This window comes from Tympanuchus pallidicinctus, unplaced genomic scaffold, assembly GCF_026119805.1.
Source record: "Tympanuchus pallidicinctus isolate F22 unplaced genomic scaffold, pur_lepc_1.0 scaffold20, whole genome shotgun sequence".
In the NCBI taxonomy this organism is placed as follows: Eukaryota; Metazoa; Chordata; class Aves; order Galliformes; family Phasianidae; genus Tympanuchus; species Tympanuchus pallidicinctus.
In genome coordinates, this window is record NW_026294722.1 from 9,368,393 (window position 1) to 9,385,578 (window position 17,186).

At 44.3% G+C, this 17,186-nt stretch overlaps 1 long non-coding RNA gene across 1 annotated transcript; it reads right to left on the reverse strand.

The window, feature by feature from the left end:
• Positions 1-237: 237 nt before the first annotated feature.
• LOC128081177 (uncharacterized) lies at positions 238-14,438 on the reverse strand. Its single transcript, XR_008207019.1, has 3 exons — positions 6,918-14,438; positions 588-5,673; positions 238-454 (listed from the first exon to the last, which is right to left on the reverse strand). It is a non-coding gene; the product is annotated as an uncharacterized LOC128081177 (long non-coding RNA).
• Positions 14,439-17,186: the final 2,748 nt, after the last annotated feature.

Below are 17,186 nucleotides of genomic sequence, written 5' to 3' on the forward strand. Positions count from 1 at the left end.
TGTATGTCTTTGGCCCATTAGAAAAATAACTTCATTTCCAACCACAGTTTATGTTGTGAGACAATTCTCCCCTTCATTGAAGATCCCTCTAGATAGCCAGACTGCAAAGCACGATACTTGGCTCGGGTTAGAGGTAAACGAGCTGGCGTTGTGCAAAAGCCCATTTCTCAAGGACCCAGCAAGACAGAACAACTTCAGTGACAGCAGCTATGAGGGCAATGAATCTCCATTTGGCTCAGAGCCAAAGCTCTGCTGTTTATCCCTAGAGTTTTGAATAGGATGGGAATATCACTGCAGGCTCCTGTCCTGCCTGCTGTCATACCCTCCAGCTGTCCTTGGGGACAGAGGAAAGCAAGGATTTGTCTTTGAGGAAATACTGACCTCCATTCTCATTTCATCTTGGTTACTTTAGCCCATTGGACAAGGTGACTAGAACTTCTTCAGTGTCATTAATCTGTCATAAAGCAGAAAAAGGGACACAGTGTAAAGAAAGGATGACTTGACCAACAGACTTTTTGCATATAAACACGTACAAAAACAAACACACAGGCAGTACTTTGCTGAGGACTTTGCAATCTCAAACATACAATTTGTGAACAGAGTATTTTCTCGTGAACATTTCAGTGAGAGTTCTGTTTTCTTCCCCCAAGGTACTGAATTTGTGTGATCTTGGGTTGGAGACCAGTTGTCCCTCTGCCACCAGCAGCCCAGCCAAGGCTTGTGCTTATGCTCTCCAAGGAAAAATTCTGCCTGCTCATCTTGTACTCCTGCTGTGCGTTCATGCAGATGACCTCCCATCTCTCTCCTTCTCAGACCATTCCTTCTGAAGAGTCCATGTCCACGCCGGCAGCCTTTCAGTTGGGTCAGCTGTCCCACCATATTTCTGTGATCCCATGGGACCATGGCTCTGTGGCTGCATGCACACCTCTAGACAAACTCTAGACTGGAAAGGAGGAAACAAGGTTACTTTGGCAAGGTATGAAGTTCAATAATCAAATTCATTAACTGTTATTTAGCTCAGATCTCAGCTGTCCCTCAGCATGCCCATACAGTTCACATCAGGGCTGGCATTTCTGGGAGAATAGCCTTTCTCATCAGCCACAGAGCCAGCTCTTCCTCTTGGTCCTTCCTTCCCTCACACTGCCAGTCTTAGTTCTCCTGTTGTGCTGAGTGACATTTTTCATACGTTATCTTTGCATTAGCAAAAAGGAAGGAGAGATACTTGTTCAGCTCTCTCGGTTAGGAACTGCATACTGTCAAAAGCTACCATTTCTAATTGCTTTTCCTTCTGGATAGCCATGTTTCTCCTGACACATGCGTCTTCATGTAAATGTGGTCTGAGAAGACCGAGATCGGTGTCTTTACTTCTGTTATATATTCAGCAGGCCCTTCCTTGCTGGCACAGGCTTTCTCCCTCCAGCTAGTTAGTGCCTTGTATGCCTTCTGAATTAATGACTAGACAAATGCATCCTGAGCACCAGAGTTACCTACTTATTCCTGGCGTTTTGCAAGGACTGTGTGACACACTGATGCGAGAAGGAGAGAAACCAAGGAGCTCTCCCCCTTTCAAATGAGGTATGACATATTTGGTACACTTAATTTTAGGGAATTCTGTCACTTACCTTTTTAGTATTACTCCTAAGTTTCCTGAGAGATGTTTTATATATTGGTGGGAATGTGTGAAGAGGAGAATCTCCGAATCTGGTGGGAGAAGCAGCCTATATTGTGATTACCTAAAACTGATGGATAGGTGGCTCTGGTGGCTCTTTCCACAGTGCTCAGTCTCAGTATCCACTGACTTAGTCTTCATATTTGTGGATTTTCTCTTTATTTATATTATTCAAAGCTAAAGCCATTGACAAGCAGGTTCTTGTCATGTAAAAGCTTAAGTCAGTCTAACTGATGTGATCACTCTGTCAAGCAGACCTGAATGCTAGAGAATGTCTTTCTTCTTGACTTATTTGAGCTAAGCTAGAGACATGTGAACCATCTAAATATGCTGTACTAGTGTTTCCCTTATATTAATCAATAAATTATCTTCAGAAATTGCTATGATGATGTTGGCATGTTTGAAGTGCTGAGCAAAATGAGACAGTTTGAAGTCTCACATTCACAAAGACCTCAAACTTTGTGATATGTGATAAATGAGAAACAGGGTATTCCCTTCCCTCCCTCCCCAAAGCCCCTTCAAGCTGAGATTTGTGTTAAAGGCATGAGCATAGGGTGATGTTTCCATTCACTCATACTGCCTACTGGTACCTGTATGTTTTCCCACTGAGTAAATGTGAGGAATCTTCTAGAGAAAAAAAAGGATAACTGTGAGTCAGAACTGAGGGCAAAAGTTCCCATTCGCTTCTTTAGAAAAGGAAGCCTGGAAAACTAGATCAATCCTCAAACAAGCTCAACCTCAAGTTTGAACCTGAGAGTGGAACAGCAGGATGCATATCGAACTGCAGCGCTCTGTTACTGTGCTACAGTGGTGGCACTGCTAGATTCCATTTTAATGGAGCTGAACAAAATGGGAAGTTCTCCACTTAAGAAACTCTCAGTGGCTGTATTTTGGGGAGACTGAGTTATATAAATCGGTTTCGTTTGATCAGAACTTCCTCTAGCCCCTTCTCTAATGTGCTCGAATCAATTTCTTATACAGCAAAGTGCTTGTGGATACAGAAGTCAGGCCAAAAGTTGTCTACAGTGTTTGACCTAGATTTTTCAATAGACTCAGCTACACACATGCATGTACAAAATCTAAATTCACCCAAGTGTCTAGCTTGCATGAATGGCTGTGCTGGTAAATCAGATAACCAGTAATGCAAATGGATAGACTTATTTTCCATGCAATTCCTGATCAGTACAGCAGTGCAGAAAGTCTACTTGCAGATTGGACGTGCAGTTGAATATGCATTTTTTTTTTTTCACAAACAAATGCCTTTGGAAAATATTAGTCCTGGACACTAATTTGCCAGAGATCAGAATCTAAATTGATCCCAGCAAATGTGCTCATCCAGCCAAAAATAGAAAAAATGGTTGTAGGTACATACATATGCATATATTTCTATTTTGCATGTACAGTTAACTCTAAATGCATGCATTTCAGAACCGTATCTCAGATAGTATCTTTTCAATTAGGCTGGTGGCCTTATGAAACATTTCCAATTGCAATAAAGTGCTAGGTAGGGAAAAAGGAAAGTTACAGCTGGAGACTTCTTTTTTGAGCCCTGGCAGGAGTCTGCAGGCAGTAGTCTACATGCCCATAGGAATCACCTGCAAAAGAAAGATCCCCAGCATAAAAACTTTACAAGAGCTGACGTGAATGTGCGTCTGAGTTAGAGAGATGTCAGTCTGGCTTTCAAGTACTGTCACTGCTGCTAAGTTACGGGCTGGACAGGCTGTGGCTTTGTTCCAGATGGCTGAACTGAACTGCTGATCTCGCTGTGTTAACCATTAGCTGGGCTCTGCCCAAAGATGTCACCAAGAAATGGGGTGGCAAACGATTTAGTCTGACAGAGAACAAGGTGAACATCATTGTGGTTGGCACTTACTCAAATGGCTTTGATTCAAAACATTCAGAAGATTTTGTAGGCAAGAAGCTGTCACAGCTGACCTTATCTATGACTCCTACGATGATGGACAAACGTCTGTGGGCATGAGCACTGCAACCCTCACTGCTACCAATGGATGTTGTTGGCTTTATCATACTCTGGACCTTCACAAAGTTTTGGAGAACAATTTCCTTACTGTCAAATGAGTTCTGCTTCCAGTGGTTGAGCCAACCTCAATTCTTCCTGATTAACTGGGGCAGCAAAAATCTGCATTCTGATCAAGCTCAAAATCCTGAGACCACCTGAGCTCCTTGGCTGCCTGCAGTGCGCATGAGCCCTATTCTTCTCACACCTCCTCTTCTTATCCCCATCAACTCCTGGTCTTCATGAAGAACATTCACCTTGACTCTCATGCGCAACATGTGGTACTTGGACAGCTTCTAAGAAGCAAGTGGGAACAGTGAAGAGGAGACCATCCTTAATGTGTCCTCTGCCCTTAGCACCAATGAGGACATGCAGAGAGGTTTGTGACCTTTTGTCATTCAGAGAGGTGCTTTCTTGGTCAGTTATGGGAGGCTGATGCTTGGAGGAATCATTTCACTTAATTTCATACCACCTTCCACTTGCACACTTGACTGCTGATGTGTACACCTGCATCCTCTGCTCAGGCTTAAAACATTCATTAAAGGAATGAGTAGAACTATGAAAATAATTACTATCATAGTTATGAGTGGGAATAAAGAACATTAAATCCGTTGGATATTAAAATTGGAGTTGTTTTTACTTTGGCATGAGAGACCTCAGATATGGGTCTATTGTTCCTATGTCACAAACAAGGGATAAAATAGCAGATCCTGCCCCAGTGAGCACAAAGATGTTACAGAGGAACGAGCAGAGTCACAAGTTAGAACTTCTGACAGCAAAATGCTGCAGTAGGAGGTTATTTTAGAACTTGCTGCCTCAAGGGAGTTTGGACTTTCTTGCCTTGCAGTCAGCTACAGACGTTGATGCCAATTTAGCAAGAATTAAACATATTCTCTTAACTTCAGGCATTTCTCTTAAGTTGCTGTAAGATTTCTCTTTTTTCCCTCAACTTTCTCTGGGCTCGTGGCTTTTGATATAACGTGGAAAACAGAAGGTTCAAATCAGGCTTACAAACACAGCTGTCAGTCTCCTCTCCTTGGCAGAAGCTGTATTAATTTTTACTGGAGTGTCTCAGCTAGTGATCAAATCTTTTCTTGCATTGCCATGGTAATGCAAAGGAAACTGAATTCCAGGAAGATTAAACACCTCATCTCATGCTTGTCATTATCACTGACACTGTACAAACATACAGCACTGAAAACGATTAGGTATCTAGCAGTGCTGGAGTGGGGCTCTCCTGAAGAGCACAGGGGGTTATTCCCCTCCTACATCCTATGACAAATTAATTCCTCTGTGATAACTGGTGATTTGTAGAATCCTCGGCTCTTGCAGTTGTATTTTTCCCCTCCACGTCAGCTTTTCTGAGCAATGACAAAGTTGTGGCAGTGGTGGTTGCAGAGAAAATGCAGCAAGGCTACATGCTGGAAGTGTTCATCTCTTGTCTTTTGTGTGTTTCCTCTGCTCCCACCCAGCGACATGTGCTCTTTCCTTCACATTATCCCAACATCTCTGTACTTGCTCTTGTTGCTATTTAGTGCATTTCCAGAACCTCCTAATGCCCACTGGGCTCCTTGGTTAGCTGAGGGCTGCAGGAGGCTCTGAGTGCTGCTTGGTGGCCACACAACATGCTCTGGAGGCAAACACACCTCTTCAGGCTGTCCTCTTTGCAGGTCTCATTTGAAAACTTACAACAAAAGATTCAAGGAGAAAAACACTTTAAGAATAAGATAAACACAGTTTTTCACCATCCCACAGAAGTCTGGAGCCAATTTTTCTGTTTTTTTTTTTTTTTTGTTTTGTTTTGTTTTGTTTTTTTTTCTTTTTGTCAAGTCTGCAAGAACCAAGCTCTAATCCTTTTGCAGTTTCTGACAATCATTAGCAAAGCTTGAACCCAGCATTTGCATGCACTGTTGTAGAGAAAGATGTATGGTCTCTGAATACACGCATGGCTCAATTCTTCAGCCTGTGAAAACAGAGGCCAGGGCACCTGGACGAAAACACAGAACAAGTGTTGCTATGCCTCCTTCTATTAGGTGAAGCCCAACCCAGGGCAGCCCAACCCATTCTCTGAGCTACAGCAGACCTGGTGATCTCTCTGTTATTTGCAGATGTCCCAGACTTTTTTTTCCCCTCTTTATTGTGCCTTAAAACACCTGTTTAGAAACAAACACAAAGAATCAAAAAAATCCCACACACATTCTGCTATTTACTGTTGTTTGACAGCACAAAGCAATATGTCAAGGATAGTTCCCATAGGAGAACTGATGAATCCAGGTGTGGGGTTCCTTAATAGCCTGGTGCTTCTACATTCAATCAAGGGGTTTGTCTCAATGTTCCTTTCAAAGAAAAAATTAAATATGCAATACTGGCAAAGGTCCTGTCCAATCCCTTCCTTTAAGGTGATTTGTTTTCAGAGCGAATGACAGTGATCAGATGACACAGCATGAAAAAGAGTACAGCCTCAGTTCTAGGGCTGTTTCTCCACATACCAAGGCTTGTGGTTCTTTCCCTCTCCACTGAAATTCTTTAAGAGTACTGCATAACCACTTCATAACTCGCATGTGTTTTGAACCCATTACCTCTAAGTACATCTCTCTGGGAAGAACTCACAACACTAATGGCAGGAGCTGCACATGAAGGAAATCCATTGAAGGATGCTCTGCAATATGCTGCAGAGGATAGTATTGCAAAAACGTCATAATATATCCTCCTGATGATACATTTTCTGTGAGACATACAAAGACAGAGTCAAGAAAGAAAGACATTTGTATGGCAGCAGACACCCAGAGCTGTGAGATGAATTTGTGAGTAGCTTTTATGTCAAAGGGAAAAAAGCTGCTTTCCCCAACTCTTCTTACCCTTCCAGGCCCTCTCAGTACACAGAACAGAGGCTGGAGCAGGCAGAGGAAAAAACACCCATGATAGAAGGACAGACCTGCACCTCAGTGCCTTGGTCATCTGCCCCCTAATACAGCACAGTGGTGGGCAGCACCTTGTCAGAACTCTCAGGATGTTTAAAATTGGATTATCCTCAGCACAGCTGTTCTGGGAGCTTCCCTGGATGCAGCTCAAGCTGCCTCTGAAATGGAATTGGTTGGTATTACAATAGATACCACCCTTGTTCTCACATCCTCCCATGGTCATGGCCATGGTTGGAGGCAGATACCTCACGGACCTTTGCTTTGGCCACTCTCACCAGTATAACTGTTCTAGTCTCCTTGCAAAGCTTACCTTGTACTTGGCTGTTGTGCCTTCCAAATGGGTCTGGTTTGGATTCCAGATGCAAAACATCAGTGTGCCTCGCCCTGCCATGAGCCTGGACTGACCACCACCACCATCACTCGGTGCTCCTCCACTGCTTGGGTGTCACACTGTGCTCAAAGCTGATCCCCTCTCGGGGCTCCAGTCCTGCTCCTGCGTTATATTCTGTGTTATCTTCTCACAACATCTGGGGGAAGCAGGATCAGAAGTGTTAAATGCATTGGCAGAGGTCCCACAGCAAGCTAAGTCTATGGTTACCTGCCTGCTGTTGTCTGACCTCCAGCTGCCTCTTGTTTTCACATCTCTCCATCAAATAACGTGAAACACAGTCTTTGCAAGTACATACAGATAAGGAAAAGGTGAAAAATTAGCCTGTTTGCCATGGAGCAAAGCCTATAAATACACTGATCTATAACAAACTGTGTGGGTTTCTTCTGAGGGGACAGAAAAATAGATGAGGAGTCCTTGTCCACAAGCTGTATTTGTGGCAGGTCCTAATTACAGCAGAAAAGACTGCTGGAATACATGAGCATAGGCAGCTCTGGATGAGGTAGCTGCAGAGTACAGAATGCCAAAGACTTTTTCCTGCATTTCTGCAAAGATGACAATGTCCCACTGCAGAAGATGCGGAGTTGAAGACTGATACCCCAGCATTCCTTATTCCTTCTATTAAGAACACAAATCAGCCAATAAGGAATAAAGATGCATATTGTTGCTCAAAATCAAAATTATTGGCTAAATATTTACTTGCCTTTAGATCTGAGCAGCTTGTGCCAATGCAAGCCGTGATGCTTTGCTGTTTTACACTCAGCAAAAAGACATGAAAGCTATTAATTGATTATATTTCAGTTGTGCTTTGCATCGATACTACTTGTGGGCAAACAAAACCCTTTAGGATTCCTGCAGTCTGTTTGCCTTGTTAATAAAAGAAGAGCTTATCTGAAGTGTGCAAAGCAGAACCACATCACCTTCTGAGCTGGTTCGTCAGCCTTTCCCCAGCTCATAAGGGGATTCCCCCTGCCTGCTCCACCTCCAGCAGTGCCTTGCAATGGGGCTGCCTGGGCCCTGTCTCCATTCTTCTCCATTGCCTCTGCTTTGAGTAACACCTGTGAGTTCACACAGCTTTTTCTCAGCCCATCTCAATGCGCTCCTCTGTTCCCCATTCCAATAGCTGGGCTGTGCATTGTGCATCAAGTGATGCTTTGGTGAGAAGCTGCAGGTTTTTCAGTGGGGATACATTCTATAGTGTGCAATTCCCAAGGCTCCTCTGACCAAAGGAAACAGTAAGAATACAACCTCATTAAAGACTAATGCGTGTTTCCAGACATCAACAAACATCCAAGCAGCTCCTAGTGGGCCACAGGGGAGAAGCATGTGGAGCGCTATAAAAGCTTTATGAATGACAAACTTGCCAAATTGCTGTTTAAACAAGGAAGCAAATGGGAAGACCATCTGCATCAGATTGAAACAGCTCATAATCCTGTCACTCGTGCCAGCATGGCATGCTTCAACTCTTCTGTTGGCATGTGCCCAAGAGACAAATATTTGAGGCTTATACATCAACGTCCCTCCCGTCCCAGGATCTGAGGCCCCTACTGCCTTTCTGTTGGGTTTCTGATAGAGCACGTAGCATTCCTTCTTCTCTCAGATCTGTGCGATACCTCCCATGTGCCACAGTCTCTGCACAATGCAGAGCTGCACTGGGAACACCAGACTCCATCACTGCTCACTTTCTTCGGTCTCTTCCTGGTCCTTGTTTGCCCCATCTCTACATCAAACATCTGAGCCTCACGTCTCCATCCTCAGCACACCTCCACCAGCCCAGCAGCGCTGTCATCCCCATTTTGTGAAGAAGAAACCAAGATTAATATAACTTTTGCAGCATTACAGAATGAGTTTGTAAGAGAGAAGTGCTGGCTCTGCCTTGTGCTGGATGGAAGCAATCCTCCCCTCAGCCTGGGCCTGCACAGCAGCCACAGGTGCCCTTCTGCTCAAGGCAATTAGTGCAGCTTCGAAAGAGAGTCAAGGGAAAGCCAAGCCACGAGCCCACATCCCTCGTGTAGATCTTTTTGTCTCATCTCTTCACAAGCAGCTCTGAAATAAGAATTAAACAAGTTACTGATAATTAGCTCTTAAGACACGCAGACAATTGTGCTTTATCGCATACAAGCTCTTTGATAATAGGCCAAGCCTTGTGCCATGAATTGCTAATTTATTCTTTCTTAGCAAAATGTTTTGCTTAATTAAAGGGTGTACTGATTTATAAACACGTCCCTAAATATTATTCACTCTACATCTGCTAAAAAGGATGCTGACTGTTCCCGTTTTTTAGCATTTCTTTTCAAATCATTCCATTACATCCAGCCACGCTCCTTTCAACACTGATTGTGACAGATTCAGAAGTTATTAAATCACGAACACAAAGGGAAAAGCTAATGATATGCGCGTAATGGGAAAAGTGTTTGCATCCCCTCCCCCAAAATATTTCAAATCATATCAAACCCAGGAAGAGACAGAGAGGTAGAAATGAAGCTCCTGGGCCAGATCTGTTCTGATTCCTGGTGGGGGAAATGGAGACCTGGACCCCAGATGCTGATGTAAAATGGAGGAGGGTGATAGCAGGGAGGACACATGGGTGGTGTCCTGTCCCAGGAGCTGTAATGTGAGGCTAATCATGAGGCCATAGCTCAACTTGTAGCATTGGGTGCCTGAAGAACAGCAGGCAGGTGGGTGGGGATCAGGTATTGCACCCAGGGCTGGGCAAGTGGCCCAGAGAAGGAGAGGGGAGGGTCTTTGTTGGGACATGAGAAGAGGAACATGTGGAGTGAGGAAGCGGCAGGAGGCAAATCTGAGCTAGAGGGGCTTTGCAGATTTCAAGGAGCTGAATGAGACACAGCAGCTCAAGCCAGCACTGTAAAGGGGGAATGCTGATCTAGAGCAGGATCACCAGTGGGATCTGCTGTAAGATGGTGCAGTTTTACAGCCTCAAGGGCTGCTCAGCTGCACAAGCATGTGATGGAAGTAGTTTGCTTTTTCTGAAGCCACACATAAGTAATTTCCCAGCAGGACCTCATCCTTGCTGTGCTGTATTGCTACTATGAGTTTCAGCATTGCAGTGTGTTTTGGTACAGCACTACTGTAAGGCTGCTCTGTTCTGGAGGGCTTCCCTGAGAAGCAGAAGCCTTCAGCAGGGATAGCACACTGTTCAGTGCACCTCCAGTGGGACCGAGCCAGCCCTTGTGCAAGAATAGCACCTTTCCCCCTTAGCTGCTCTTCCACCATGCTTAAGGGGTGTAAGTCCTACAGTGAACTGTGCTTTGAGACACAAAGCAGTGGCAGAGGTCTCTGCAGGGACTCCTGGTGCCATCTCTATCTCCAGCTCTGCTTCAGTCACAGCCCCAGCTCCAAGGATGAACCACTGCCATACATGCCTCCATCCTCTCCATTTGCATATGTCAGCCAAAACATGAAGAGTTCTTATTTGCTTGTAGAGAGTTGGTGATTTACTTTCCACCCTGTTTACCTTACATTTTGTGTTGTATTACTGCTGGCTGCATAAATCTACTCCAGAGCACCTGATGAGCTTTTGATGAAATACCGTCCTCCAAAATGCATAGGTTTAAGTTGTCAGCAGCCGTAAGTCTGTCAGCATTCAAACACAAATTCATTTCCACAGTCTTCATAAACCAGTCCAAATATCCGCTTCTTTGTCTCTTCCCTCCTTCTCACCACCTATGTATCATGTGGTGAGCTGCTTGATGCAAGTCTCTGCTGTCAGAGAGGTGTGAAATAGCCAGAACTGCACATACATTGACAGAGACATCATCTGTGCTGAGGCTTTGTTGCAAAGGGCTCTAATGAAGTGGTTGAGCAAAGCCATCCAAGCACTCACAGCCATTGGATGAGCTCTAACAGAAAGCAGATGAGTCGAGCTGGGTGTAATAGTGCTGGTGTGACACCAGGTGAGATGCAGTTTTTTTTCCATGAGGTATCCTACAGAGACCTGGAGTTTCATCAGAAATGAGACAAAATGAGACATGTGTGATCAACGAGCACGAGCTATTATAGAGGAAAAGGAAAATCCAGATGCACCCTGAGAAGCTGGGCTGCTGCTGCCGCCTTTCAGAATCAGCAATTCAATGCCTACATGCAGCCCGGAGGAGTCCATCAGGGTAATCAAGTCTAACCTCCTCTTTTACTCAGAACAGGACTTCCCCATCACGATCCCTGCAACTGACTCCCTGTTTTTGTTTGCTTTAGATTGTTTCTTTCCAATGGTCTCTTTCCCAGTCTAGGAATTTCACACCACAGAGAGCCTACTGCCTCCCCAGAGTAAGTTGCTCCAACAGTTTAATTACCCTCACTGCTCAAAACGTGTGCCCTATTTCTTGTCTGAATGTTGGTTGCCTACAGAGACATTATGTATGCTGAGCACTGGATAACCAGCACTTTTCTGAATATATTTGCAACTTGATAATATTGCTCCGATTACTTCTCACACTTAGCCTCTGATCCCCAGCTGGGGTAGATCAGAGCTGCTCTGCTCAACTCAGGGCAGCTGTGTGAGCTGACAGGTCTGGATATGGCCCACTGTTAACTGCAGGATGTAGCTGCTTATGGCTGAAACACCCGATGTTTTTTTAAATAAGAAGAATAAGAGGTTAAGCTGCTGTGGATATTCATATTTAATCTGTTCCAATTACAATATGCATATCGGTTTTCAGAAAGGATTTGAGACTTCTCCTGTATAGACTTAAATGAGTCCATATGAAATACCAATGTTTTAGGCTAGGATTTTCAAAAGCACATTAAGGAAATGAGGCACCCACTTCTTACTGACTCTCATTGACTTCCCCGATTGCTTTGGAGGAATCCCATCCTTAATCGTCATTATTATGCCATGAGAAATGGTCTCCCTTTGTGTCACCCATACATCCTAGATACTGCCAGTACTGACAGCTGCCACATCCACCCCATAAAGTATAATCAAATAAACCAGAATACCAGGGTTGCTGAATGGATGAGTGCTCAGTACATCACCTGCAGCGATGCTCGGGCAGCACTGAAGCATTCCCAAGGCCCCTGCGTTTGAGGCATTAGCCTGAATGCTGCACCTGCACTGAGCAGACACAGCTTGGGGGTCTCTGCTGGACACTTCCCTGCAGTCAGACAGCCCTGTTTCCATTCCAGCTCTGTGCCCTGCTAGTGGAGTGGGTTTTCTGCCTGAGGGATGGTCGAGGAGGCAAAAAGCAGTGCGGTGCAGCTTCTCAGCATCTCTCCTCCTTCACAGCTGGGTTGCAGGGGGCAAGCATGCTTTAAGTACAGCAAGCACTGTTTAGTTTTGCTTTCAAGTAGCTTTTTTCTATTGATTGTAAGCAAAAGGTTCATTAGGAAGGGAAAGGGAGAATTTGGTTTAGTGAGAAAGGCAGAAATCCCAGTTCAGCTGCTCTGAGGCCTATATGGATTAATAGAATTAATTTATCTTGCAGGGCATTAATTGAAGAATGTGCTGAGGTTAAGGACAAGGTCAGCTCTTCACAGTGTAATGTCTCCTACATAATTCACTTACCAAGCCATCAAGGCAATCTGTGCAGAGTAATAGTGAAAGATAGGCTTTCTGCTCCCGGGATCTCAGCGAACATAACCTTGTATTACAGATAACCTTAAATGAAAGTTGTAGGAAGGTACATGGCAGATGTCCTATTAGATGAGACATCTAGCACTACCTCTTCAAGGCACGGGGTGCCAGATCAGGCTACATAAAAGGGACACGTCTGACCCAGCACAGGGTGCTCTGTCCCTTTGCTCCACTGATAAGCAGTGCAGTGCTTGAGCTCACAGCCTCGCCCTTCAGCTCTGCAAGGAGCCAACATAAAACAGCTCATGAATCATTACTGTGCTTCATTATTTCACCAGACCGATTTGGAAAAGGCTGCAGCAAACAACCTGCAAAACATCCTGGGGAGCAGCACACTGCTCAGGTTCTGCTGTTGGGGAGAGGACCAGAGCAGAGCCTCTGTGACTGCAAGTGCTGGTGTGAAAGCCTTTTGGGCTCCCAAGCAGAGCAAGATGCACCATGCACCAGCTGCACTGCCCAGGAGCCACACTGCAGCCTCCCAAGGCTTTCCCTGAAGGTTCCAGGCTGGAACACCCAGCAGAGGGGACAAAAGTTGAGCCAAACACAGTGAGAAGAGATAAGAGGCTTTTGGCTCTTTGCTTTTGTGCTTGCGAAGGTGAAGCATGGTGCAGGTACAGCTGTAAATGGTTTTCACTAAGCAACCACCCCTGGCACATCCTATGGTGGGAGCAGGTCCAGTAGTGCATCCTCTATACAGAGAATGCTGGTGAAAGTCAAGCTTTGAGGATTTGGATTTCTACTTATTTCAAGCAGGAGCAACCTGCTTGTTGCTGCCAGAGGCTCTTTTTGCCTACATATTTGACAATTTCAGTGAGCAGGAGGGGAGATGAATGAAGGCCATCAAAGGCTGTACCAGCCCCCATCATGTACCAGTGCAACACAACAGGCAGAACCTGTTTCTGATTCCATATATCATTTATAGCTTGCTATCCTCCAACAGAAACAGGACCACTGGCACAACTTTTTAACCCTGAAAGTGTTTCCCCATTAGGTTAATCAAATATTGCAGCAGAGGTCCAATACTGACTGTCTAGTTTTGGAGATATTCAAAGAATAAAGCCCTCAAAAACCTGATGCAAATGGCTCTAATTCAGCTTGCCTTTGGACCACAGACCTCCAAGTGTTCCTCCCTAACTGTTTTTTTCCCTAAGTCTCAGAAGTTAGATCTGCAGCATAGCAAAGAAGCAGATCAGAGTCTAAAAGACTGAGCTCAGAAAACTGTTCCCTATGTACATCTCCAGAGCTGCCCCGCAGAGAGGATTGAACATTGCCGTTGGTTATTGCCTTCATCTGAGCTCCTGTGGCAGATATCCAGGCAATGAATCCAACCAGCCCTGCTCCATTAATGAACCCTGAGAAGATCAAAGATGGGAGCACAAGATGAAGTGTCTGCTTTACAGCTCTTAAAAGCTTAAGAAAAATGAAAACACATACAAGGAACCGATATGAGGCCAATTTTACCGAAGATTGAAAACTAAACTCAAAGGCGAGATTTTGTGCCAGACAATGTTTCTTTGTGACCACATTTCATCTTTCTTCCTCAGATGCATTATGATAAAATCTAATTATAGCATTACACAATTTTCCCCAGACCGTGCTTTTCTGAAGCAATGCAGCCAATATTTATTTTTTTATTCACTTGTTTTTGTTCAGCTTTCTTGTTTGTCTGCTCTTTCTGGCTTTATTGCTTACACACTGTTTAGATGAGGACTGATCTCTCTTCAAGTTGATGAAGACCACAGAATTCAGTCGTCGGATTGTGACAGGACCCATCCTATCTAGCACAGAGGTGCAGGAGGTGGCTGGGAAGCAGTCACTGCCAGGGTCTGATGGCAATCCTCCAGAAGGATGGTTCTTCTTCTACCATCTTCTATGATGGTTCTTCTAAACTTCTATGAGGAGAGATGGGTGCACAGCTGGGTCTCAGGGAACCCCACAAGTGTTACTTCAGCTAGCAGAGATTCAAGTTGCTAAAAAGTGCCTGTATTACCATAGACTAGATACTGGATGTGGAAAACAGTCACACGAAATGAGGAGTTTTACCTGCAGGCTTTATCAGATCCAATTGCCCAAGTTCTTGCTTCTGAGCTTGTGAATGGGAAGCTCAGAAAAACTCAGACATAACAGCAGCAAAACAGTTCAACAAAACAATAGCAGATGATCTAGGGAAGTTTAAAAAAAAAACAACCAATGGGGGGGAAAGGTGCTTTACTTGGTGTTTTTTTTCTTTTAATTTAAAAAAAAACAACAACAAAAACACACTTTCTCTTATGTTTCTATGAGGTTACTAACAAGTAACCTGGGTCTCCCTGTAGTCTTCCTGTAGTGAAGGTGTAGGATTTTACAGACAGTTTGCTCATCCACCACCTGCATTAGGGAGAATGGGCTCCTTCCTGCTCTCCCCCAGCTCTCTGCTACTCACTTGGTAGAGCCATTCTCAGTTATAGAGACTCCTTCACTGCCAAGATGGTAAGGAATTATCTTCACCTTTCTAATCACAATTCATTAAGTCATTGGTATATATTATTTCCTTGTTATTATGTTTGTGTCTACTTTTGCAATAGAAGTTAGACTTCAATACAATACTTTCTATTGTGTTTTGTTTCTCTCTTTTTCTCCATGCATATACGGACAGTAACTGCCTCCCCCCAGCCTACATTTTGTTGTATTAAATTAGTCAAGATCTTTAATCTCTTGCCATAATGAGAGCTCTTTGATTTCTCAGACATCCTTGTGATCGAGATTGTGATAGAAGCTTAGGTTGGGCTCCCTTTAGCTTGGGCTAATCCAGTCTGGATTTGAGCTGAATTCACGCCAACACCTTTTGCACTACCTTTCATCCTTGTCTAATTGTCCTGGAAAAATCTCAGACTATAGTTTTCTGTGTATTCCATTCAACCAAAAATTGATTGAGCTTGTGAAACTGCCACAGCAAGTCTGTCGGTTTGCTTTGTTCCTTTGTCTCTGACAGCTGTTTGAGACCTTCTCTAAAGCTCGCTTGTGTCTATGTTGGCTCCAGTGCACTTACAGATGATAGGAAGGTCATGATAGCAGTACTGGCTTCCACCTGCAACCTCTACTTTTAATGTTTTGCCCCTGAGTGCATCAAGAAGCTGTTTCTCAGCCGTGACTTCAAATTGTGTAGCACAGAGGCTATTCAGGAGCAGTTTGTACTGATTATCTCAGGGCTACAGCTTCACTGTATGAACTTGGTAAAGTGTATTCACTGCCACAGAAGACATAATATTTCGTTCCTCACAAGAAGTCCATCACTGTCTTCATTGTTATATTTTGTTTGGTGATACATGTACATAAAGCATCTCTTGGGTTGGCTCTTGGTTCTTTACGACAGCTCAGGATCTGCCTCTGCCCATTACAGGTTTCTCCTGAATTCAGCCTCCTTGACTCAGTTCACCTCTTCCACCCTGGGGCAGCTGCACAGCAGAGAGCTCCAAAATGGTTCTTCTCTTGTTCTGCCACATAAAGCATCTCTGCAGCTTAACCAGCCTGTTTACACAACCCCTTCCAAAGCCTTGCCTGTGTCTGAGCTGCTCCTGCCCCTGCACACCAGTGGAAGATGGGTCCCAGACAGCCAGCTGTGTTCATCTGGTGTTTGGTGCTGCTCAGGTGAGTATGGGTGAGCTCCTCTCTCCCCTGCAAAGCAGAAGACGGACTCTAGCAGATTCCTCCACTGCTATCCAAGAAATGCATGCTTTTCTTGATGGTAGCTTTGTATCTCAGATAATCAACCATTCCTCACCTATTTTCTTCCTTTTTTTTTTCCCCAGATTTTTTTTTTAAGTTATTTTTGTTGACAGTTGTTGAAAACAAAGATTTTTTTTTTTTTTTTTTTTTTTTTTTTTTAGGTTTTCTGCTTTCAATGGAAAGTCAAAACTTTGTGCAAGGAGGAAAAAAAAAATCCCCTCTGATCCATTCTGCTCAGAGAGAATCTTCCTTGCTGTAGGCGAGTCTTGTTTCTTTCCCCTGCTTCTTTTCCATCTTTGCCAGGTTGCTTTGCTGTTGTTTTCCTTTCTCTTTGCCAAAAGATGTCCTTCCCTGAAGCAACATGTGTCTTATGCCCTTTCCAAGGGCTTCACTATAGTTCTTTCCTAATTCTGCCTGGCTGAAATGATCAGAGAGTGAATAGTTAATGCTGCTGATGCTAGAGCTGCTGCCTCAGATGAAGGAGAGGCAGCAGTTGCCTCTTTGAGCCAGGTCAGGTTTTCTGCAGTCCAATCTGTCGGCACAGCATTGCTATGTTCCTGTTTCAGTGGCTGTCACAGGGACCATGAAATTTCCTAATCACAGGCTGGGTGTGCATGGGGGGAGGTACAGTTTTGAAAAAATGGGTTAGATACATCAATAGGTACCTGGGTGCCCACCTCATGAACTGTGTTGCCCTATAAGTATTGAAACCAAGCACTCGGTACAGCCCTTCTATCAATAAGATATTTGAGGTATTTGGGGAAGAGAAAAGGGACTGCTGTCCTGGAGAGACATACAAATTATCACTTGCGTGAAACCCAATGCCCTATGTTTGTTTTGGACAGGCTGGCAAACCCACTTGCATAAAAGCTGGGCCTGTGACACCTACTTAAGAG